This window comes from Equus quagga, chromosome 14 (genome assembly GCF_021613505.1).
Source record: "Equus quagga isolate Etosha38 chromosome 14, UCLA_HA_Equagga_1.0, whole genome shotgun sequence".
In the NCBI taxonomy this organism is placed as follows: domain Eukaryota; kingdom Metazoa; phylum Chordata; class Mammalia; order Perissodactyla; family Equidae; genus Equus; species Equus quagga.
The window spans coordinates 19,006,124-19,031,365 of record NC_060280.1 but is presented as its reverse complement, the minus strand read 5'-3'; the positions used below and the strand labels follow the sequence as shown (position 1 = coordinate 19,031,365).

At 36.6% G+C, this 25,242-nt stretch overlaps 1 protein-coding gene across 5 annotated transcripts in view; it reads right to left on the bottom strand.

The window, feature by feature from the left end:
• Positions 1-25,242, bottom strand: part of SBF2 (SET binding factor 2) — a 463,187-nt gene that overhangs the window by 344,034 nt on the left and 93,911 nt on the right. The window lies entirely within an intron of this gene.

Sequence of the window (25,242 nt, the reverse complement as noted above, 5' to 3'; positions counted from 1 at the left end):
TTTCTTATCATGCATCTGCCATTTAGATGTAAATTAACTTCCTTATCTGTTAGAGACTTGGGAATGCAGTTTGGCTTTGTATTTTTCAATATTTAATGGACTATGTTGTCAGGTCCTCCCGTAATGTGAAAGTAGTATAAGGTATGACTCACACCCCTATTTTAAAAATTAGGACTACTGTAGAAAGCCTCTTACACCAAACAAAGCCACAATTTCTAAGAATAACAACCTTGCTTTTCAAGACTAGTTATACTGGATCAAAACATTTTTCCTTCTACTTATCCAAATACCAAAGGTCACATTATGCTACCTCTCAAAGAAAAGAGCTATCGGTATAACTAGCGTGAAGGCACCATTCACCTCAAAAATGATTTCTTCTTCCGATATGTGATTATTATAAATGACAGCCTATAACGCCATAAAGCCACTGACCACTTAGCGTTTCCACTACCAGCTATATTAAACTTGTAGACTGATTTTAATCAACCAATACAACTATTTCACTAGCCAGAGTTTGAGGAAGTATTTGTATTCAGAATTTATATTGACTATTTTAAGACTATTTACAAGTTGAGATATCTCCAAAGAGAATAATGGTCTAAAGAGAGGTACCACATGGCAATGCACTGACAGCATACAACTGACACAAACACACATAGGGAATCATACTGCAAAACTCAGGCTGAACTCACTGGAATAGGTACTATTAAGGAGACATCAAATATGTATCCAGACATAAAATATTCTGTCTGCTACAAAGCCGATAGTCTCTTGAGAGTATTTCCCAACTTAAATTGTTACTAATTCCACCAATCCTTGGTTACTCTATAAAATATGGATGTATTGGGCTCTCCCATTAAGGCTCCCACTGTAGCCTTTAGTCAATTATATGAATTTTTGCCTGTAAAGAGATATCAAAGAAAGACATAGCAGGAAGAAATTCGCTACCCCACTGTGACAGAATCCCATGTGAAACAACATGCAATGAAAGAAAGCAACCACTAGTTACTACTCCTGTTCTGAAATAACACATAAAAGCCCTAAAACAATTAACAAAGTTCAGGTTTGTTTAATGATAAAACAGACGTTATTTTTCAAATTACAAATTTTTTCCTGTAATGATACCTAGCTTTATTGCCTTCAAAAATACCTTCAGGTGGCAAACATTTTAGGTAATTTTTAGCACAGCTTTTTCTTTTCTTTTTTTTTTTTTTAAAGATTGGCACCTGAGCTAACAACTGTTGCCAATCTTCTTTTTCTCCCCAAATCTCCCCAACACATAGTTGTATATTTTAGTTGTGGCATGTGGGATGCAGCCTCAGTGTGGCCTGACAAGCAGTGCCATGTCCGCGCCCTGGATCCAAACCAGCAAAACCCTGGGCCGCCCAAGCGGAGCACATGAACTTAACCACTCAGCCACGGGCCAGCCCCCATAGCGCTGCTTTTTAAGAAAAAACTTCCAAAGCGTTTTGGAACCAAATTCTGGTAGAAAATGCTAAGTAATAAACAAATATGAGATAAATAAAAACACGAAAAAGCAAAACATATCTTAGTTTCTGCACAAAATATTTTGATGCAATTTAAAAAAAAGGTCATATCGACTGAGAGCATCACAAATGTGTCATCATGATGTGAACGTTCAAGAACATTTTCTAAATACGAATAATCAAAAATAAAAGCACTCAAAGAAAATGAACATAAGCTCATAGAATTAATAGGTGATTTTATCAAGGTTGCAGGATAACTACAAATCACTGATGAAGGAAATTACAAAAGACCTAAATAAATGGAGAGAAATTCTGGATTCATGGATTGGTAGATCAATATCGTTAAGATGTTAATTCTCCTTAAATTGATCCACAGTTTCAATGCAATTCCCATCAAATTCCCAGCAGGCTTATTCACAGATATCAACAAATAAGATCTGACAAATCAACTGAAATGTCTATCCCCTCTAAATAATATTTTCTGATCTTCAGTTAATCTTCAAGTCTTTCTATCAGATTCACACTCTGCATGTTCAATGTGACTACTTAATGAATGCACATAGCCGTGATAATTTTCAGTGCTCTTTTTACAGATATAAATAACACTGAGTCCAGGTTTCTCATTAGACCCTTGTTCTAATTGTGTACACTTTCATGGCAGGAGGAGGGGAGAACCATACTAAGCTTTCACATGTTACAAGAAGTATGCTCCTGGCAGAAAGTATATGTGTGACAAATATTTGCTGAGTAAACACATATAAGTGTAAATCAACTTGCGACACATTCCAGGAAGTTGGGATGATGTAAGAGACAGAGAGAAAGTTTCATAATCATTTTCTATATGATCTTCTATGCTCAAAACACCTTTATGGCCTCATTGCAGATACAAAAAAGTTCAAACGCATTAATGAAGTATTAAGAGTCATAAATAGGGGCCAGCCCAGTGGTGCAGTGGTTACGTTCGCACGTTCTGCTTCGGCAGCCCAGGGTTCACCGGTTCGGATCCGGGGTGCAGACATGGCACTGCTTGGCACGCCATGCTGTGGTAGGCGTCCCACATATAAAGTAGAGGAACATGGGCACGGATGTTAGCTCAGGGCCACTCTTCCTCAGCAAAAAGAGGAGGATTGGCAGCAGTTAGCTCAGGGCTAATCTTCCTCAAAAGAAAAGAAAAAAAAGAGTCATAAACAATTGGCCCCTACTACCTCTGCAGCCTTCTCTTATGTTATGACCTAACATGCCTCCAAATCCAAAATAAATACTAAGCTTCACACAACTTATCCTATCTCAGGACATTTGCTAAAGCAGTACAAATGCCTTTTCTCTTTAACACGTTCAAGTTCCAATTACTCTTACCGCATAATAAACTAGCCCAAAGTGCAGTATCTCAAATTAAGCATCTATGCAGTCTGTGGATCAGGAATTTAGATAGTGCAGGAGCAGAACACTATGCTCATTCTCTGACCAAACATCAACATAGAAGATTAAGATCAACAGACTAAGATTAGTTATTTCTGGAGAATAGAATTACTGACAAACAGGGAGTAGTTAAATAAAAATTTAATAATTTAACATTTAAATTTATTTTAAGTTGACTGAAATGATTTAAAATCTACTTCAAAAAATAAATTTAAGTTTTAACTACATTGCTCTGTTTTGTTTAAATAATTAAGTATATTTTATTAAAGACAACTAGCCAGGCTCCAAAAGCTACTCTTTAAACAATTAAGCTGGAAATGCTTTACCTTGAAAATAATTGATCTGTTTTAATTCTACTTTAAAACAAATGTTCTACATTTTGCACTTGAATAAAACAGTTGAGACTCAACAAATACTTCAAAGAAAAACATTAAAAAATATGGCAGGTATTTTCATTGTTGGTATTTTTTTTTTCCCCAAGTCTGTATAAAAAGGTCAACTGCTAGGTTAAAACAAGAACAGGCATGAAATGGGAGGATAAACAACCAAACAAGGATAAAGGCAGAACTGGAGCAATTACCTAATGTATTAAATTCACAATCACACATGACTAAAACCTTCTGGAATTGGGGTGAAATCATTACAGAAACACTAGTCAGCATTTCTTGTTAGACTCCTAGATAACTAAAGGGTTCCTCCCAACTTTCTATGCTAAAGGTTACGTGCATCTCCTTTGGAAGAGAACATATTTTTATGTTATCATCAAATCTTACATTCTGATATACATGATCTCTAACCTTCAAGGATTCAATGACATTTGAAAACATCCTTATTCAGCTATGCATACACATACCATACTTAACACCTCTAAAAATGTCCAGAAAATAGTCCGAGTAAATCAGTTCTAAAGAGGTTCTGTAATGCAAACCAGAAAATCCCTTAGCATTTCTTGGCTTATCTACCCTCTCTCTTCTGCATCCTTCTTCTTCCAGTGAATAGGTAGAAAGACCACAAGATTCCATGTACCCATTGACACCTTTCACTAGGATTCCTTTCCGCCCAAGAAACAGCACACCCTGAAAGGGCTTTGAAAACAGTAAAGTACTATTCAAACATAGTTATTGCACAGAACTTACTATAAGAACAACGCCCATTCACACAATTCTTGACAGATCACAAAACATACAATAGGTAATTAAGCAGGTGATGAAACAAGTTAGTTAAAGCAGGGAATCTTGAAAAATGATAAATATCGCAGACATTTTTAACTTAAAACACAAATGCACATTATTTTATTATAATAAAAAGTTGTTAGCTTGTTTAGAAGAAACATGATTACTTGCAGGATGTTCTTTCTAATGTTTCATCATAACTTAAACTAAATTTTGATAGAATACAGAGTTATGGATTGGGCAGCTTTGGCTACCCCAGAAGGCATTTCTAGCTTTGAAGGTAATTTCAACTCCTTCTCCTCTTCATATTTAGATTCATCTATTTCTTTTTTTTTTTTTTTTTAAGATCGTATTTTTCCTTTTTCTCCCCAAAGCCCCTCAGTACATAGTTGTGCATTTTTAGTTGTGGGTCCTTCCAGTTGTGGCATGTGGGACACCGCCTCAGCATGGCCTGATGAGCGGTGCCATGTCCGCGCCCAGGATGTGAACCGGCAAAACCCTGGGCCACCAAAGCAGAGCTCACGAACTTAACCACTTGGCAATGGGGCCGGCCCCTAGATCCATCTATTTCTGTCACTATCTGTATGATATCTACAGCATCCATAATTTCATTTTCAACTAATCATCAACACTAATCAATTATTACATATCATCTTTACTAAACTATAGGAACACAGAATTTTACAGACATCAATTGATAAACTATTTTCAGTTTCTTTTTGCAGTTCATTCTTTTCGGTAGCATTGTGAAACTTACTCTTTGGTCTTATCTAAGATTTAGGGAAAACTGAGCTGGGAATTTTGCTCCATTTGTAAACACTATCTTTAATGTTGATGACTTATAAAAGGTGCAGAAAACCTAGAATCTTGTATTCAATTTATTCCAAAACATAAGTTAAAAATTTTCACCATTCCTGAACCCCTTGATCCATGTGCTGAATTAAGAATATTAAATTTATTAATTTTTAAAAACCCTTAAATATTGTCTTAATTTCCTCACTACTGAGAGTTGAAGGAACACTGAGTGCCTACATAAATACAGCACCCAAAGTCAAATTATACCATAAGATAGATCTAACAATGAACCAAGGACACAGCAGATTCCGGCTGAAGCAAGCAAAGAGAGTTCCTGAGGCAAGCAAAGAAAGTTCCAGAGGCAAGTAGAATTGCCATGAGTTTTAAATGAAAAGTAAGACGGGGAAGAGAAGGGGAATTCCAGGAGACAGGAATAGCTTGATTAAAGGTACAGATGTAGCAAATGAGTTCCATAATGCATTTCTGGAAAAGAAAGCCAGTTCAACATGTTTGGAATACAGAATGTGTGGAAAGAGGCAGAAAAGGATGATACCACTAGATAAGGCTTTCTTAGAAAGATAATTTGAAGCTAGATAATGAAAGACTTTGTCTCCCACGGTCAGTACAGATGTCACCACCAAACGCCTTTCAATTCACGGTTCAGTGAACACAATTTTGGTTGCATTAACAGAAGGAATATCTGTCTCAAAGGGAAAAGTTACAGTCATTTTTCTCTGCATTACAACGTATTCATCTAGTTATGTAAGGTACACTGAAAAAAGAAATAGTGCCAAAGTAGAGTCCTAGAAAGAAAAGCAACCAAGAAACAAGACCCATTCAGTATCATCACAGAATAGATGACTGAAGATATTGGAAACGTTAACTCTCATAACGTCAATATCCTCCTGTCTGATCACGTCTATATCCCCAGGCCTGATCTGTCCCCTGGGTTTCAAATGCATAACCACATGCCTGCTGGATACATTTACTTGACTGTTTCTCACACATTTTGGCCTCAACCTGAGAGAGAGCGTAGTGTAAAGAGCCTCAATGCTGGCACCAGACTGCCATGATTTAAATCCAGAGCCTGGATTCCAAGGTCTACCAGTACAGCTCGGGACTAGGCCTTGAACAAATTACTTGACCTCTTTGTGCCTCGACTTCCTCACCTATAAAATGGAAGTAATAATACTTATCTTGTAAGATTGTCAAGAAATTTAAGTATGTAATTTTTGAAAGCTCTTAAAACAGAATTGGATACATAATAAGTGCTATAAGTGTTTGCGAAAATTTTTTTTAAAAAACACCTAATAACCAAATTCAAACTCTCCATCCCCAAAACTATGCTTCTTCCTATATTTATTTCAGAAAATCACTTCAAGACAAGAACTTTGCCTCTTTCCATACCTTAACCTCCTTTTTCAGTGAGTCCTTCAAGTCCTTGCCACAAGGGCCAATAAGAGCTGGCAAGAAAAGAAGAAAAAAAAGAGAGGAGGAGGAAAGGGGAAAGGAGGGAAGAAAGGGAGAAGGGAGAGAAACTGAGGAATTATGCCAGTATATACACCAAAATGTTAACAGTGGTTATCGCTGGTTGAAGACATTACAGTAATCATATTCTTCTTTACGTATCTTTCTGAATTTCTGAGATTTTCTAAAAGATAAAAATGTGCTTCCCTTTTCATCAAAAGAAAAGTTGTCTTGAAGACGTCTTCAATGATATTCTAGATAAAGCCTAGGCCCTCCATTAGCTGGTTCCTGCGCCATCTGCACTCCTCATATTCCCAGCGTCCTCTCATATCTGTACCTCTGCACAAGCAGCTATTCTCTACCTAGAACCTAACTCCCATTCACCTTCACCAGGCTAATTCTTACCCACATGGGTACCATCTGCTCCAGAAAGTCTTCTTAGACCACAACCCTGCTCTCTGCAAACCCACTATTCCAACCTAGCTTAAATACTCCTTCGATATACACCTTGAGAACCAGCATACACATATAGCACTTACTACAGTGTAAGTTCAATAATTAAAGTGTTTATAGATTTTTCTCCCTCTTTCCTTGAGATAAGGGAACACACTTATTTGTTTTCCTATTCCAGCATCTTAACACAGTACCTGACACATAGCGTGGGATCAAAAAAAGTTTGTTGTGAATCATCCCATTTGCAACAACATGGATCGACGTTGAGGGTATGATGTTAAGTGAAATAAGCTAGACAGAGTAAGACAAACACCACATGATTTCACTCATACGTGAAAGAAACACAAACACATGGATAAAGAGAACAGATTAGTGGTTACCAGAGGGGAAGAGGGTTGCGGGGTGGGTGAAAGGGGTAAAGGGGCACATATGTATGGTGACGGATAAAAATTAGACTACTGGTGGTGAGCATGATACAGTTTCTACAGAAACTGATAAACAATAATGTACACCTGAAATTACACAAGATTATAAACCATTACGACTCAATAAAATAATTGAAAAAAGTTTGTTGTGCAAATGACTCCAAAGTCATATTACTTTCTATTCTATTATGTTGCCTCTCAAGAGCTGTATAAAAGTTGAAAAGGTGAATTCTTAAAATAGTAGATTCCAAGTCTGAGAATATTCAAAGTGAATGCTACCATTCTTGTTCCTTTAGTCAATCATTTATTCACCAAATATTTATTTAGTACCTCATATATGCCTAGCATTGGGAATACAAGGATGAGCAAAAACAAAGTGTTTCTTCTTTTCGTAATACTTTAAGGTAAGGAGAGGAGAAAGCAAATATTGGCTAAATACTCAAAGCTACTAAATAAACAGTAGCGAATTGACCCTGAAGTTAAGAAATATATTTCTAATAGAACATATAATGAAAAATATCACTATGTTTGGAAAGATTAAAGATTCTGAATTAGGAATGAGATTAGGTTACTTGAAGATAGCAATTTTCAACCTTTTCTTCTGGCTGCCACATACATGGACATATCCCGAGTTATGCATTCTTTCCACAACAAGCTAAATAAGCCTACTCCTAACCAAGAGGGCATGAAGCCTCACAGTGCTTGCCAGTTACACTATCCCTTCCTAAAAAACTAAACCAAAGCAGTTCTTTATGACTTGCAAAGCCAAGAACTTCAAGAGAAACCAATCTTAACTTCCTGGACACAAATTATTAGTCCAAGGATGACTAGCTGAAGGCTAGAGTTAAAAGAACTCTCTATTGGAGGATGTGGCAAAGACTGCCACCTGCCCATCCGGTATCTATTTTTCCCTTTTTCCCCTACTAGGAGATTTTACTGGGGACAGCAATGTGCCCAGCTCAAAAACAAACAAAAACACTAAATTTCTCTGCCTTTCTTGTAGTCAGATATGGTTACATACTAGTTCTGGCCAAAGAGATAATAAATTTAAGTCACTGGGTGCACTTCCGGGAAAGCTCTTTTTAAAACGAGTAAGACTCAGCCCCATTTTTAACTTGCTCCCCCTTTTCCCTTCTTTCTGTCTAGAATGAGAACATGAAGATAAGCGTCACACCTCATAAATGGAGGAGTAGAAAGTGCCTGAGTCTTTAACGAAATTACAAAATTGCTATACCAACACCAAATCACCTACCTCCAGACTTTTTTATTTTAAAGGGAGGAAAAATATATCCCCTCCTCATTTAAGCCACTATTGTTTGGGTTTTCTGTTAAGTGCACTTAAATGTAAGCCTAATGAATGCCAATGATAACAATGGAACTAAGCAAAACCTCTCTCCATGGAGACAATGGAAGAGTATAATTCACAATGACATACATAGCCAAGAGTGAAAAGACACCCTAATGCTGAACCCAAAGCAAAGTTGCTTGAAATAAGAGCTCAGGGTTTAAAGCTACCTGAGCAAGTCTCCTTGCAACTAGACAGAGCATTAACTTCAATAGTAATGCTTTCTCTTCCAGTCAAGAAAGGATATTAGCGGGCCGGCCCCGTGGCCAAGTGGTTAAGTTCACGCACTCTGCTTCGGCGGCCCAGGGTTTCGCTGGTACAAATCCTGGGAGTGGACATGGCACCATTCATCAGGCCATGCTGAGGCGGCATCCCACATGCCACAACTAGACGGACCCACAACTAAAAATACACAGCTATGTACCAGGGGGCTTTAGGAGAAAAAGGAAAAATAAAATCTTTAAAAAAAATTTTTAAAAAAAAGGGATATTAGAATGCAGCTGAGAACAACATTATTTTAGAGATAGCCTTAAATATACTCTTTTTAAAAATAAATAAATAAAACAGTCACAAGTTTTAGTAGTTGAAATATCAATACTAAATTGCCAGGCTCCCTCAAAATTCTAACACAATTATCTGGCATGCAGTTAAACAGAGAGGCTCATTAAACATTTACAAGGCATGAACAGAAATGGGTATGCATAGCTCATTTAAATAGTGGTGGGCAGAGGAAAATCAGAAAGAAGGAAATTCAAGACTATATGATTTCCGTAGATCCAAGAATAACTAGGGATAATCCTGTTTATGTGCTGGGCTTCCTCTAGTCTGATAGCTTTCCTCCAAGTGTCCCTTTTATCTGTAATTTCTGAAAAACAGCTTTTCCAGATGAGTCTTTAGGCAAGTTTTAGTTCCTCTGAGAAAGCATATTGCTTCCTATAAGTTCCATGAGAATACCAGGGAGTGGATGAAGACAGAGGGGAGCAAAAATTGGGTAGAACAGTCCAAAGGATCAGATAAATTGACTGAGGGTCAGAGCTGATGTCATGGAGTGAGGTCTAGTAGAAAAAATAAAATCTGACATCAGAGTTTTGAATTTAATTGAGCTAAGACACAGATGAGGGTGACAAAGTAAGAAATAAACATTTCCAACATGGCATTTTAAGAGAATCAAAAAGAATTGTAATTACTGTAATAAAACATTTTCCAAGACCTTTCCCATCTCCCACTTCCCTAAAACACACAATAAGACTAACATGACTTAATAATTAAAACGGCACAACTAATCTTCCACACCTTGGTTCTGCAAGTTTGAGAGGGAATAGGGAGCAGGAAAGGAAAGAGAGTGAAGTCTCCCAGGATTGCTCTAAATGAAAGAAATCCTTTTTATATCACTAAGTTTTATACCAAAATCACAGTATTATTTTGGAAAACATACCCTAATAATGACAATAATAACAACAGCTAACACATAATAACAGTACCAGGCACCGTTCTAAGCACTTTATGCGTATTAATTCATTTAATCCTCATAATGCTCCTATAAGGTACACACTATTTTTATTCCTAATAGACTGGTGAAAAGAGGCACAGAGTCTTTAAGTAATTTGCCCAAGGTCCCAGAGTTAGTAAGAGGAGAAGCCAGAAGTAAAACTCAAGCAGTCGGGTTCTAGAGTCCATGCTCTTAATCACTTTACAAAATTGTCTTTCTAGGTGTTACACCTCAAATTCATTTGGAGAGTCAAACCGGACAGACCTGAAATTATTTCTACTTTTTCACTATCTTGTCAAGGTACTACTACTCTCCCAGTCATCCAAGTCTGAGTCTGTGACTCAACTTTTGGTCCCTGAACGCATTCCATATTCAATTAATCATCCAACCAAACCCTGTCAATTAAATACCCCATTCCCACTCCTATTGTCATCATCCTGGCAATTCTGGAGACAAAAACTGTATCAGCTTTTCAAGAAGCCAACAGTTCATGCCAATCTTATTAATAAAACATTGTTTTCACATGAACTGCAGGGCTTTTACATTAGTTTTACGGGACATAATTATAATAAAATATTTTAAATTTCCCCATAGAAATTCTCCTTATTAATGTCAGTCCCTCACTCTAGCCTATAGATTATTTTTCTCTTCTAGATATATATCAAACACTGAAAGTAAACTAAAAAGGTGTCAATCACATTCCCTATTCAAATGAAACCCAGAGACTTTAAGGTTTCAGCACTGGAAAGAACATCTACAGGAAATGAGGGTAGCTGGATCAAACGACCTTTTAACCCCTAAATTACACTTGGCAAGACAATGCTCTCACTTCCATTACTATGATCATAATTTATATGACCTTCAAGGGAGCATACCGCTTCCTTTAATCCATTTTGGTTCCAATGAGTATCAATGAGACAGTCTGGAGACTTTAAAAGGACTTTACCAAATAGGGAGAACTAAATAGAAATAAAGGCCAAGAAGCTTTAAAAAATCCACAGCATTTGATAAATTACAGTGCTTTCCAACTTTTTTCACTTCTGCAACACAGAAGATGCTATTCACACTGCATACATGGTAAATCACAAGACTGCTCACAGTCAGTGGTCTCAATATCTTTACACACCAATGGTGCAGGGCATCACTGGGCAAGTTCCACACTCAGCTACTGCAGCTTACTTGCTGTCAGCATTCATAAATTCTAATCTATTCCAAACCAAAGAACCGTCCAAAGCCCCAGAACAATTTTGAAGGTCCTTCATAGGGATTCCTTGCTTCCCAGCTCCCTTTGTGCCAGGATGTGGGAAGTGCTATCTTCTGCTCTTCCTCTTGAAAGGCAGAAGGAAACAATAGCTAATTCTGACCTATACCTTGCACCTTCCTATTTTATTTCTGTTTAAAATCTGGAAGAAATGCTTCCTCTAGCTGCTTGGTAACTGACAATACAAACAACTTCAGTCAATTTGTGAGCTCTTACCTCCAGGTTTACGGAGCAGCTACCTGACCCAAAGGGCTAAGGTGATCTGAGATTACAAAATACATCACTATTAGTATTTGAAATTTGCCACAGATATTAATCCAGTATGATACGGATGAGAATAATTTCAAACTATGCAATGCCCTGTAACATTTTGTAATGCCCTTGCAGCACTGCCACTAACACCTCTAAAAATCACTGCCAGAGCAGCAGTGAGAGCTCAGGACTCCACTGGCAGTAGCTGGCAGTAGTCTCCAGTCTCCAATGTGACCTGCTGAAAAGCCAGCCAAAAATAATGTCCAAAGATTTGTCAGAGTTGGAATTTCTTTTGGAAAGAATACAACTTAATTAAAATCCTAAATGTACACTGACATAGTACAACATCCAGCATTACATGAAACCAGATCCCCATCTTAGTTACTTCAACTAGATTATTTGTCTAAAATCTCACTCTTTGTATAATGTAATTAAACAGGGTGGTAAGATTCAACATTCTGCCGTACATATGTTCTAGAAAATCCAATTTTATTAGGTTAAGAGTCCTATATTTGTAATTTAATGACATATCCAAACTTTTTAGAACCTCTAGCTCTTGAAAAAGGAATTTGAATATGTATATATTTTAATACAAATCTAGCAAAATGTGAGAAGAAAAAGAAACATAGTATTGCCAGGCACAGTAACAACAGCTGGAATGAATATTAACCTGAATAGATCAGGTTACTGTTATAAATTTGAGGAAAAGAACAAGATCCTTGAAGATGACGTATATAAGACTTGAAGGTGAATATATCTACACGTGGAAGTTCACCATCACTATAAAAATGCTACTAGACTGAATATGAGGCCACAGGCCACATCTGTCTTATTTACCATTGCACCGACCACATTGTCCAGCATATAACAGGCACTAAGAAAATACTTATGGATGAATCACGGTAAGTATTTAATATAGGCTAAAGCTACATGGCCACTTGGCAAGACTACTGCGTATAAACTGATTTAACCATCATAAGGGAGGTTGGAATTTGACCAGGAAACCTTTAAGATCCCTTCCAAACCCTCAGATTCCATAACATTTTGATCATTACCTCTGCGACAATTTTAAATGAGGGTCACACTCTATTAGAGGAAGGAACTTTAGAGAAATGTCTACCAATAACCAGAGGCTGCATCATAACCCACCAGTCTGTCTATATACAAATCTTTGTCGAGCAGGAAAAAAGAAAGAAAAAAGAATGAAAGAGAATCAGTAAATATTAGTGATCTTAAAGGACAAATTAATCTTATTTATATATTTCTGTATTTAGAAACTAGGCAATTATAATAATCTAAAAAAGTGATCAAGTCTATGAATTGTATTAAAAGAATAAATCCTTAAGTGCTATTATGTATGCCAACAAATAATTAGGGGGAAAGTCCCTAGTATCAAAAGTACATAGAATCATTTTTTCCTTACAAGCCCAAAATTGAAAAGTCCAGTTAAGCAACTGCTCAGTTATAGGATTAAAGATACATAAGATTTTTATACTCATACTTAACTTGCTTTAATGATAAACTGCAAATGTAGACTTTTCATCTTTCCAGCCTTTCCTTTGTCCTTGTATGAAATACAAATATTTTTTAAAAAATTGTATCACATACAAATAGATTGCACATTAAATATGTAACCCATCTGATTATAGAAAACTATAATCATGGTCATGTACAACTCACATGTCTGAATAATTCTTGGCTACTTTAGTCTAACAAACTAACGTCTATCGCTACTTCATATTAAAGATATTTTCTTTAATAATTTGGTAAGTTTAAAAGCATGTAGTTACAATTTGCTTGGTAATATCAAAAACATGCAAAATCCTAAAAGCTATTTAACACAGGTCATTTGCTTTCCTCAAACTCTTTGGCAAGCAGTAACAGGTAACTGGCTGTCTTGGTTATTTACAAACTAATGGGCCACCATTGTTCCTGTCACTGCTTTATAATTTTTTAATAAAAGCACTTATGATTCCCAGGTAGTATATAATTTACTTATTAATTATGGTTAGTGCCGTCTCTTTCCACCAGAAATTTAAGTTCTAAGAAGACAGATTTTTCTCTGGTTCAATGCCACATCTTTAATCCCCAACTCAGTGCTTGACACACAGAAAGTGCTCAATAAATATCTGTTAAATGAATGACCTGGCATTAAATCATAGCTAGAATTTTCAAAATGGCTATAAATTTTAAAGGAAAATATTGGACAAATGAGCAAATTACAGAAAACAAAAATTGTGTTTTTCCTAAGTACTCACAAGCCAGATTTTTTTTTTTTTTTAGATTTCTGATTTTTTTTATTTGCCTCCCCCGCCTTTTTTTTTTGGTGAGAAAGATTGGCCCTGAGCTAACATCTGTTGCTAATCTTCCTCTTTTTGCTTGAGGAAGACAGTCCCTGAGCTAACATCTGTGCCAATCTTCCTCCTTTTGTATGTGGGATGCCACCACAGCATGGCTTGAGGAGAGGTGTGTAGGTCCATGCCTGGGATCTGAACCCACGAACCCTTGGCTGCCAAAGCAGAGCTGAGAACTTAAACACTATGCCACCAGGTTGGCCTACAAGCCAGCTTTTTAATGATCTTTAAAAAAAAAAAAAAACCAGTGATCTATATCTAAATTATTAGTTTCTGGACTACATCCTAACCCCTTTTTCATGTTTAGGAAACAATTCTTCACTTTTAGTAACAGCAGCATCACATCATTCTACTTAAGGCTGTCACTGTTACCAACAGGCAACAGGCTGTTCTATGAGATAAAACTACAGACATCAGCTAGATAGAACAGTGTTAATCTAAGTATATATTCATGTGAAATCGAAATGCATCTTCCAGAAATTTTAAAGCCACAGTCAGTTTAAAAGAATCTCTAGTTGATGGAATGAGTAGAAAATATTACTTATGAGCAGGGTGCCTTCCTATGCCCCTTCTCAACTCTGAACATGTCTCTTCCTTCACTTCTCTGGCCTGTCAGAAAGTAAAACATTTAAAACCAGAATCCAGGGTTCCTCCTCATCTTGTTTATCAGTACTCAGAAGTCTCAGGAAAAGCAGTCACCGCCTGGCGAAAGAGCCCAGAACCTCAAACAGTGGAAAGCATAATTAATTCACAAATTGATAGCACTTCACATACAAGTTTTATAGCACTTTATTCTTCTTTCCAAACTAAGTACATAGTACTGAATTTGAGAAAAATACTGAAGATCCTACTCCCCTCAATGAAATCTTTCAGTTGTGAAGCCAACAGTAGAATCTGTTTCATTAGAACACTACGGCTGTCATAAAGGTATTCCTGAGTACACACAGACTTATAGGTGTTTCTTGCAAATATAATCTATCTTCGGAAGAAACAAAAGCTGCCAACTCAATTATGAACAGACTTTATCACTAGACTCTTCTGATTTTAATGTTAAAACACTTTTCTATTAGTGTCTTCCTAATGTCCATTAAACTTTCCTAATTAGAATAAGGCTTATCCTGTTAATTTTTAATTTTTGAAAAAAAGTAGCAGCAAAAACCTTTTTAAAAATCAGCTTGCCCCATCTAACACAAAGAATATTTTATTTCAGTTTTAGAAAAGCTTTAGCAGAGTCAAAAGATCATGGTTTTATTACCATGTCAGCCAAGACTAAGTAGCTATACGATCTTGGGCAAATTATTAAATTTCTAGATTTCAGTATCTAATTTTTAGCATGAATAGAGATGAATTTCAGCACGAACAGAGATGAATTTCAGCATGTGAAATAAATTTAACTTACCTAAAACTGTCAGTTTTCTCTTTCGCTTTCCAAATCTTGAATTTGTACAAATTTTCCCAATTTTTGAAATGATCTGTCTAAATTTCCACATATACTTCAGATTCTGGATAATTCTTGGTCTAACTTAAAGTATCTTTAAGCTAGCCAGAATTAGCTGTGTAAAGAAATAAACTTACTAAGGATTGATTATCTTTGTGAGTAATTTATGAAATACTGGCCCTATTTTTAGCTTTTATTATATTTAAGGAGACGTATTTAAGGAAGGATGTTCCTACCATCCCCTTTCATGGACACGTTTCAGTGCAACACAAAAGTAAACTGTTACTGACATAAGTACAAGCTACATAGAAATACTACCAATTAAGACACATATATATAATTTCAAGATCTTTCTTGAAAGTAAGGAAAGCCTAGTGATAAAATTTGCTGTAATAGTGGACACAGTCATATCACTGAGAGATTTGTAATTGATTAATAAACTTTTATGTCTCAAAGATTAAAAACCTTTTCTTCAATAAATATACGTACTTGTGTTTTGTCACCTCAGTATTTGTGTATTCGTATTTGTGTTTTGTCTCTCCCCCTAAAATTTTGTATATTGGTGATATTAGTGACTTTTTATAGACACAGAAGTACCACTAGAGGCCACCAAATACTTCACTTTTTAAAATTGTCATGTTTCTAAGTTATAAGGAGATGACCATGCTCAATAATATCCATAACTAGGAAAGTTCCAACATGTATACTCATAGCACAATACAAACTCAAGCAAAAGGATGTGAGGAAATTTCATGTAGTAAATAGATGCCTGGATCAGCAAACAACTTGATTAGACCAAGAACTACGGGGGGGAGGGGGGGAGGATGGATAGTATCCAAATATCATTCCTTATAGACCTCGAAAATAGATTATATAACCTAGAGAGTTGATGTGCTCGCTAAACAGTTGTGGCCTTTTATAATCAAATTATATACCTATATAAAGGTATATATACTGACACAAACACAATCCCAGAGTTTAGTATTCCTTCCTGCATATCACAAAGTCTTTCACATATAAGGATGGTTTTATATCTAAAGTTAGCTGCCATCTATAGCAATTAAAACTTTAATAAAAAAGTTCTATTGTCATGGGTTTGAATATACCCAAAATTTGGGCTTAACGAAAATCTGGCTCAGCAAAATAGGTAACACCTGAGAAAAGTTTCCTCTGAGTTCCTGGGTGAACTGCTCCTGGTCTCTCACATCCTCTCATTTCTTCCAATGTCCTCCTCCTCACTAAAGGGAAATGGCAAAAAACAGAAGGCCCAAGTAGCACCCAGAACTTCTGTAGATCCAAGTGAAATCTATGAAACAGAATGGGACTTCTTGCTCTCTGACTATGGATCTTTTTTGCATGATGATACACTACTTTTCAAGGATTTTCAAGTACTCCAGAGAAACTTTATTCAGTCATGCTTTTGGTATTCTATATAAAGTCTTTGCTTAACTAAAGGTGACAAAGATGTTCTCCGAAGTTTTCCTTTAAAACCTTTATAGTTTTAGCTTTTACATTTAGTCTATTATTCATTTCAGGTTAATTTTTCTGTATGGTGTGAGGTAGGGTCGAGGCTAATTTTTTTTTCCAAATGGGTATTTAGTTGTTCCCGCACCATTTTCTAAAAACCTCTTCCCTCCCACAATTGAATTACCTTGGCAATTCTACTGGAAATCAATCTACCGTATGTTTGGGTTTGCTTCTAGACTGTTGAACGGATCAAGTCTATCTTCAAGCCAACACCACACTGTCTTGAATATTGAGCTTTATAGTGTGTCTTGAAACCAGGTAGTGCAAGTCCTCCAACTGTGTTCTTTTTCCTCAAAACTGTTTTGGCTATCTGTTATACAATATGTCTTAGATACTGCATAAAGCTGTATCTCATACTTCTCTAAAAAATTTTAGTAGTAGTAAAATATACATAAAATTTATCTTCTTCACCATTTTTAAGTGTACAGTTTAAGTGTAGTGTTAAGTACACTCACATTGTCCTGCAACCAATCTCCAGAACACTTTTCATCTTGCAAAACTGAAAATCTATACCTATTAAACAACTCCCCATTCCTCCCTCCCCCTGGCCCCTGTCAACCAGCATTCTACTTTCTGTCTCTATGAATGTGGCTACTCTAGGTACCTCATATAAGTGGAATCATAAAGTGTTTGTCTTTTTGTAACTGGCTTATTTCACTTAGCATAATGTCCTCAAGGTTCATCCATGCTGTAGCCTATGTCAGAATGTCCTTCCTTTTTAAGGCTGAATAATATTCCACTGCATGTATATACCACATTTTGTTTATCCATTTATCTGTCAATGGACCCTTGGGGTGTTTCCATATTTTGGCTATTGTGAATAATGCCACTATGGACAGGTGTGTACAAATACGTGTTCGAGTCCCTGCTTTCAGTTCTTTCGGGTATATGCCCAGAAGTGAAACTTCTGGATCATACAGTAATTCTATTTTCAATTTTTTGAGGAACTGCCATATGGTTTTCCATAGCAGCTACACCATTTTACATTTCCATCAACAGTGCACAGGACTGCAATTTCTCTACATCCTTGCCAATACTTGTTATTTTTTTTATAGTAGCCATGGTAATTAGGTGTGAAGTGGTATCTCACTGTGGTTTTGATTTGCATTTTCCTAATAATTACTGATGTTAGCATCTTTTCATGTGCTTGTTAGCCATTTGTACATCTTTTTCTATCTCATACATTTTAACACATATTCTGATGAATGACTGTGGCACCACAAATTCAGTCTCCTATTGATGGATGTTTAGGTAGTTTCTAATCTTCCGCTATGAAAACCCTTTTACATGTATATGTATAAGTAACTATACAGATCAGTTTGTTCAGGATAGTACCAGTTTATGCACGTTTTCTAATTTACTATCTTTCACTCTCAAAAGCATTTGGGTCTGAATAATAAACATTTATCCTAGTGTCTGTTTAGCTACAGGACAAACTGCTAGAAATGAAATTAGGCAAGCACTACCTCCGATTAAACCTTCCAGGATATTTGTTACCAGAACTCACCCCACATTAGAAAGTTGGTATTAGAAAAAGATACCAAAATATGTATTAGCTCTGTCTGAGACGTGTAGGCAATATAGTTAGATTACAGCAATTGCAGAAAAGGATAATCAAAGGCATGATTCAGGTTCAAGTACAAAAGACTCACAGAAAAGTGCTACCATCACTTTCCGGAGAAAACAAAACACCCAAAGAACCAAAACGGAATCTTACAGAAAAATCTGTAGTAAGGGGACCACAAAAACAGGAAGAAATGGAAGAAAACTAACTGGAGCTGAAATTAGGAGAAAATTAGCATGAAGAATACCATGTTGTATTTTCTGTGACACCAAATGTGTGGGTGTTTTTCCAACGCCAACTGGGCGTCCAACAATTCAATTCAATTCTGACACCAACTACCCAGAGTTAGCACAGACACCATAGGTCAAGAGCTCAGGGCTCAGCCACACAAGACTGCCCTCACTTCAGATGCTGGCTGCAAACAGGGTACCCAGGCTATCCATAGTTCTGCCTGCTGGCTACAAATGCAGGGGTTCAAATGACCACCTCCCTCAGGTTCAATAATTCACTAGAAGAACTCAGGAAAACACTTTACTTACATTTACCAGTCTATTATAAAAGATACACCTCAGGAACAGCCAAATGGAAGAGATGTATAAGGCAAGGTATGGAGGGAGGGAGTGGCACAGAGCCTCCATGTCTTCTCCAAGCACACTACCTTCCCAGCTCATCAGTGTGTTCACCAACTCAGATCTCCAAACCCTTTGTTTACTGGTTTTGTGGAAGTTTCATTAGGTAGGCAGTTGGTGACTGAACTCAATCTCCGGCCCCTTTCCCTCCCTGTGATGCTGGAATTTCCAATCCTCTAATCACATGGTTGGTTCCTCTGGCAGACCAGGCCCCTCCCTGAAGCTATCTAGGCCCCCTAAACCCATAAACCTTCCCATTAGCAAACAAGAGATAGTAAATTCCAAAGGTTTCAGGAGCTCTGTGCCAGGAATTGAGACAAAGACTAAATATTCATTTTTCATTATACTACAAAGACTGAATTAGTGATGTCTAAAAATAAAGTGGTCAAGAAGAATTAAGATAAAGGAAAGGATCTTTGAAGTCAGCAAGAATACTGTGGCAGAGGAAAGGTAGTTGTTCACTAAATCTGCTGCACTCTTCTCCTAGGCACGCATCTAGGCTTTATTTGCCAAATTCCTCTTACAGTTAACTGTGGCTATACAACTAACTCCTGATAAACGGAATAAAACAGAAGTGATGTATACAGCCTCCCAGCCCTACCCCATAAAACCCATCTTTACTATCCTACATGCTTTCTCTTACTACTCTGTCAACTGAATATTGATGCCCAAGATGACCATGAGAAGCACACTTTGAAGACGGCAAACCCCACTGCCACTAATTAGACTTTATGCAAGTAAGAAGAAAAGAACTCCTATCATGCTAGCCACTAAGGTTCATCTACAGAGCTATTATAATAGCTAATATTACATTAATGAATTCAGAAAATATTAATAAACATCAACTTTGCAACTTCGGAATGGGAAGGAAATAAACTATACTTCAGAATAAACCTGAGATGTGGGTGAGATGGGTGTATGAGATGAGAGTGGATAGCAAGAAATCAACACTATAGTTTATTAAAATATTAATAATCACCTGATAATCATCCTATAAGAAAAGTAATATTATCAGAATGGGTAAGTTAACTTTGCTCAAGGTTTTAAAATTCTAGATACCATTTCTTTCCACTGTACCACACTAGACCCTTAAAGAAATGGAGATAGCAAATGAAAAAGGATCATTTGGAACATTTTATAATGAAGAAGAAATAGGATAATAGATAAAAGAGATACAGTCGAGAAAAGATTTTTTTAACTGATATTAAGGATACTTGGGATAAATGAAAGAGTAGAAAAAGGAACTAGAAGTTAAGAAGCGTAGAACAACCCATAGCAGTGAGGTGATAGACAATTACATGAGAGATGAGTAGCAGTCTTCCACGTGGTAAAGGGGGCCAGGCTACTTGCAAACAGCACGAATTTGCAGTAGGTTAGGCTGTGTAGTTCTACATCTTCCTCAGGAAGTTCTTTACCACCTCAAAGCATCAGATGTAGCAGAACTCCAGCATGGCAAGCAAACTTGTCTAAGATGGTTCTGAAAGCAGTGCTTAAGGAGGAGACCATGGAGACTGGTAGGTGAAGATTCTCTAGCACAACTGAGGCTTTCAATGCATTAGCAAAATAAGCAGAAGTGTAATTAACTGAAAGACACAGGATAACAAACGACTTTGGTGAGCACGGAGGAACGTGAGAAGAATAACACCAAGATTGATGATACTCCATCTCAGAGATGTTGAGAGAATCTACTATCTCAGATGCACCCTCTAGACTCCAGCAGGTTCCAACCTGCCATGTGGTTTTATTACTTCAAAGGGACAACTGTATGGAGTAGGAAACAAAAACATGAGCTCAAACCACCACTTTCCAGCTTAAATCCCATCTATATCCACTTGCTTTGGTGTGAACATAACTTAAAAAGTCCTTTTTGTTGTACTTAGTATGTTTTAAAAGCCACATCTTCATACTTCATAGCAGTATTCTTATATGTTCAGCCTCAGCTCTACGCAAAATCAAGAGTCCTTCCACACGTCCTTTAACCATCTTTAAAACTGAATTCATCACCAAGCACCCTACCTCAGTACAGAGGCGTTAGATGTTACCCATATTATCTTCCATAGGTATCTTTTATAATTATATATTTATTTTTAGCTGTATTCTTATATTTCTCAAATCTTTCTAGCTGGCAAATTACCTTGCCTATCTTTATTCTAAATAATTACTTACACAGCTGGCTTTTTATACTCACATGCAGGAACCTACATTTCTAGCTAGTATATTTCATCTTCTTAGATAAAGGACCTGTAACTCCAGCCTTTTAAAATCTTTGTGAACCCTGATTCTGTCATCCAATATGTTCACTACCTTTCTCATTCTCCTTTCCTGAATATTCCTCTACAAAGAGGGGAGAAAATTCTCTACCATCCTTTCTACACTCAGTTTCCTGACCAAACGGTATTTATAGCTAGGTCAGATGGTTGTATTCAAGACATTCTAAATAGCGTAAAGAATTAAAGCATTAGACTTACTTCTCTGCCCTCAAATAGCATCCCATATTATGGCTACTTCTCCTATACTAAAACTGCAGAATGTTGAATATAAGATTTTTTTTCCTCTTCTCCCCAATCTACACTTATAATTATAGAAAACTGGATTCATATTGAAGATGGTCAAATCAGTAGTCTACAATTTAAATAAAAGTATTAATTTCTTAAGAACCTCAAATTTAGAAATTCTAACTAAATGTTTATTCCTCTTTTACTCAAGCCACAACATTTTTTTATCACAGCACTTTAAGTCTTCTAAAAGAATTAGACGGATCTACAAATGCCTCAGTGCAGGTTCCCTAGAAAAGATTACGGCACATTTCTTGAATTATGATATAAAAAAGATTCACTTCTGAGACAGAGCATCTTTAAAAAGAGCTAGTGCCAAAACAATACTATTTTGCTCATGTCCAAAATCTAGCCAATAAAAACATTTGTTCCCATAATCAGAAATAGACTGTTAGCCATAGAATGCCTCTGCAAAACAATTCTTAAACTTTCTTTGAAATATTGTCACTAAAATTAACTGAAACTTTATTTATATGACTGTCTGTGGTTTCCATGTATGCCTAAAAAGCACAAGAAAAACATAAAAATATCCCAGAATTGGAAAAGCAGTCATTATGTTTGGTTTAGCTTATTTTCATATTTTTATTTTTAAAATCCATCCAAATTAAAGTTCAGCATTTTTCAATAGAATAAAAAAAAGGAAGGCAATTTCTTTACATAAAAACAGAAAGAATAAATTCAGCATCCTCTAAATTAAATTTTGGATTTGACTTATTAGTGAATGAATGCCTAAAATCCTTTCCTACAAGTCATAAAGTTTAGTCTTTAGGATGAATACAATTATCTTTCATTTAGAAATTAAATACATCAAATATATGCTGCCTGGGAAGGAGACATGACCAACAGAAAGTAATTTCAATATAATATTATGCTCTAAAGCCAGATTTGCCCTCACATAAAATAAATACGTAAAGTTGGTTTCTATTCAATAACACAGCATTCTTTTAATATTTCTGAACCTCAGTGCTTCCAAATTATAGAACTCCGTTTTCAGATCCTGCATTTGCACTAAAATACAAATGATAACCATAGCTTAAAAGTGTCACTCTCAGAATGTTCTCAGATCTTGGCTGAGACTAAGAGTTAAGGGGCCAGCCCAGTGGCGCAGCAGTTAAGTGTGCACGTTCTGCTTCGGTGGCCCAGGGTTTACCAGTTCAGATCCTGGGGGCAGACAAGGCACTGCTTGGCAAGCCACGCTGCGGTAGGTGTCCCACAGATAAAGTAGAGGAAGATGAGCACGGATGTTAGCTCAGGGCCAGTCTTCCTCAGCAAAAAGAGGAGGATTGGCAGCAGATGTTAGTTCAGGGCTGATCTTCCTCAAAAAAAAAAAAAAGAGTCAAAAGACCTGGGTTTGAATCCTAGCTCTACTGCATTTTAGCTATTAGACCTTTCTGAAATTGTGTAAACTTCCTAATCCTCAGTTTACTTATCTGCAAATAAGATACACTACCACCAATCATCCAATTTATGTGAGTTCATCCTAGCCTATCAAGCCTATACAACTGTTACCTATTACATTAACATTATATGCTAAAGGTCGTTCCACTACCTTAGAAGGAGTTAGATGTTTTTTCCCTGTAAATCAACAGAAAAGGGTCACTACCACTCTGGAATCAACAAACCACTTAGGGACTGGGCCAGATCACCTTCAATTAGACTAAAATCTTATTAGGCCTATCTCTGGTCTCGAAGCTACAGGAGTTACTCTAGATTACACAGTATTTCACAGTTACCCAAGTTATTGCTGTTCATATGCACGATACTTGCACATCTCTAATACATGAAATATAGCACAAAGCAATCAATAATAAAAAGACAACAAAAATTTAACAATTAATGATACTATTATGTTTAAAAAATGGGCTTTGATAGATGTTAGATAAACAAATTTATTTTGTATTTGACAAAGCACAATAGACATTAGAGGATCAAAACTGCTATCAATTACAGAAAAGTTAAAGGAAAAGAAAATTTCCAACATAATCCCACAGATATATTCTTTACACATTAATCTAGCTCAAAAAATCTTGAAATGTTTTGCTCAGAATCCGTCAAAAACTCATCTAGGAAAATCTTAGGTGAGGAAAAATTCTGTCTACCTCTTGGCACCTCCATTTTACTAATTGAGCAGCACTTGACTCTACATGTTATTGGAGAGACATGTCAGCACTTGAACATGGGAATGTTGTCAAACAAAGAAAATAAACCATTCACTAAGTAGTAAAATCACTATGTGTTTCTCCTTCACTATTGGAAAAACATCAGAGGCATCACAGTATCTAAGCCCTTGGCTTTCAAATCACAAACCTTATCCCTTTTCAGTCACGGCTAAACAGCTGGTGCCAAATCATGATCTCTCCCTGCGCCAATAACCTCTGTTGTTCTTGAAATTATGAAGGTGGTTCACTGTTCCTATTGTCAAATTGCTACAGTTTACATCCCTCCACACTCTGATGGGAGGGAAGACAGGAGTTCACAAAAAGTTCTACAATGTCCCCAGCACCAAAATCGTCCTCCTTCATTCAACACTAAAAGGACGCTGAAACAGGGTTTAAAGGCTTTAATAGTACAAATAGCTGTGTATTCACACCATAAGGCCAATTACTAGTACTTGCAGGTATGTGGGGGAGAAGAGAAAGGAATCCAAAGGCTCTCCAAAAAGTTACTTTTCTTGGATCCTCGCATTCTTCTCCCATTTTTTTTTTTTTATTAAGATTACGATAGGTTACAGCCTTGTGAGATTTCAGTTGTACATTATTGTTAGTCTTGTTGTGGGTACACCACTTCCCCCTTTGTGCCCTCCCCACACCCCTCCTTTTCCCTGGTAACCACCGATCAGTTCTCCTTGTCTATATGTTATCTTCCACCTATGAGTGGAGTCATATAGAGTTCGTCTTTCTCTGTCTGGCTTATTTTGCTTAACATAATACCCTCGAGGTTCATCCATGTTGCTGCAAATGGACCAATTTTGTCCTTTTTTATGGCTGAGTAGTATTCCATTGTGTATATATACCATATCTTCTTTATCCAATCATCAGTTTCTGGGCATTTAGGTTGGTTCCACGTCTTGGCTATTGTAAATAATGCTGCGATGAACATAGGGGTGCAAAGGACTCTTGGGATTTCTGATTTCAGGTTGTTAGGATAGATGCCCAGTAGTGGGATGGCTGGGTCATAAGGTATTTCTATTTTTAACTTTTTGAGAAATCTCCATACTGTTTTCCATAGTGGCTGACTTCTCCCATTTTTAATACCAAAATTCAAAATTTACCTTCCCTGTGGGTCTACAGAACCCACAGTCTTCCTTACACAGCTGGATTATAGCAATTAAAATTAAGCATTCTGCAATGTATCTTTTATTCTCAGAGAAGCAGAAATCAATAGTTATTAGCTAGAGTGAGAAAATTCACAATTTTCAACATCAGTTTTATTCCTAATGGATATTTCTGATCCATGCTAATAAAAGAATGAACAATTCCTCCTCTGGGGGAGGTGCTGCAAGATGTTGAACAGCAACAACGACAATAAGAATAATCAACTAGCTATCTCATTTATTGAGAACTTATCCTGTGGAAGACATGGAGCTAAGCATTTTACATGTATTTTTTTC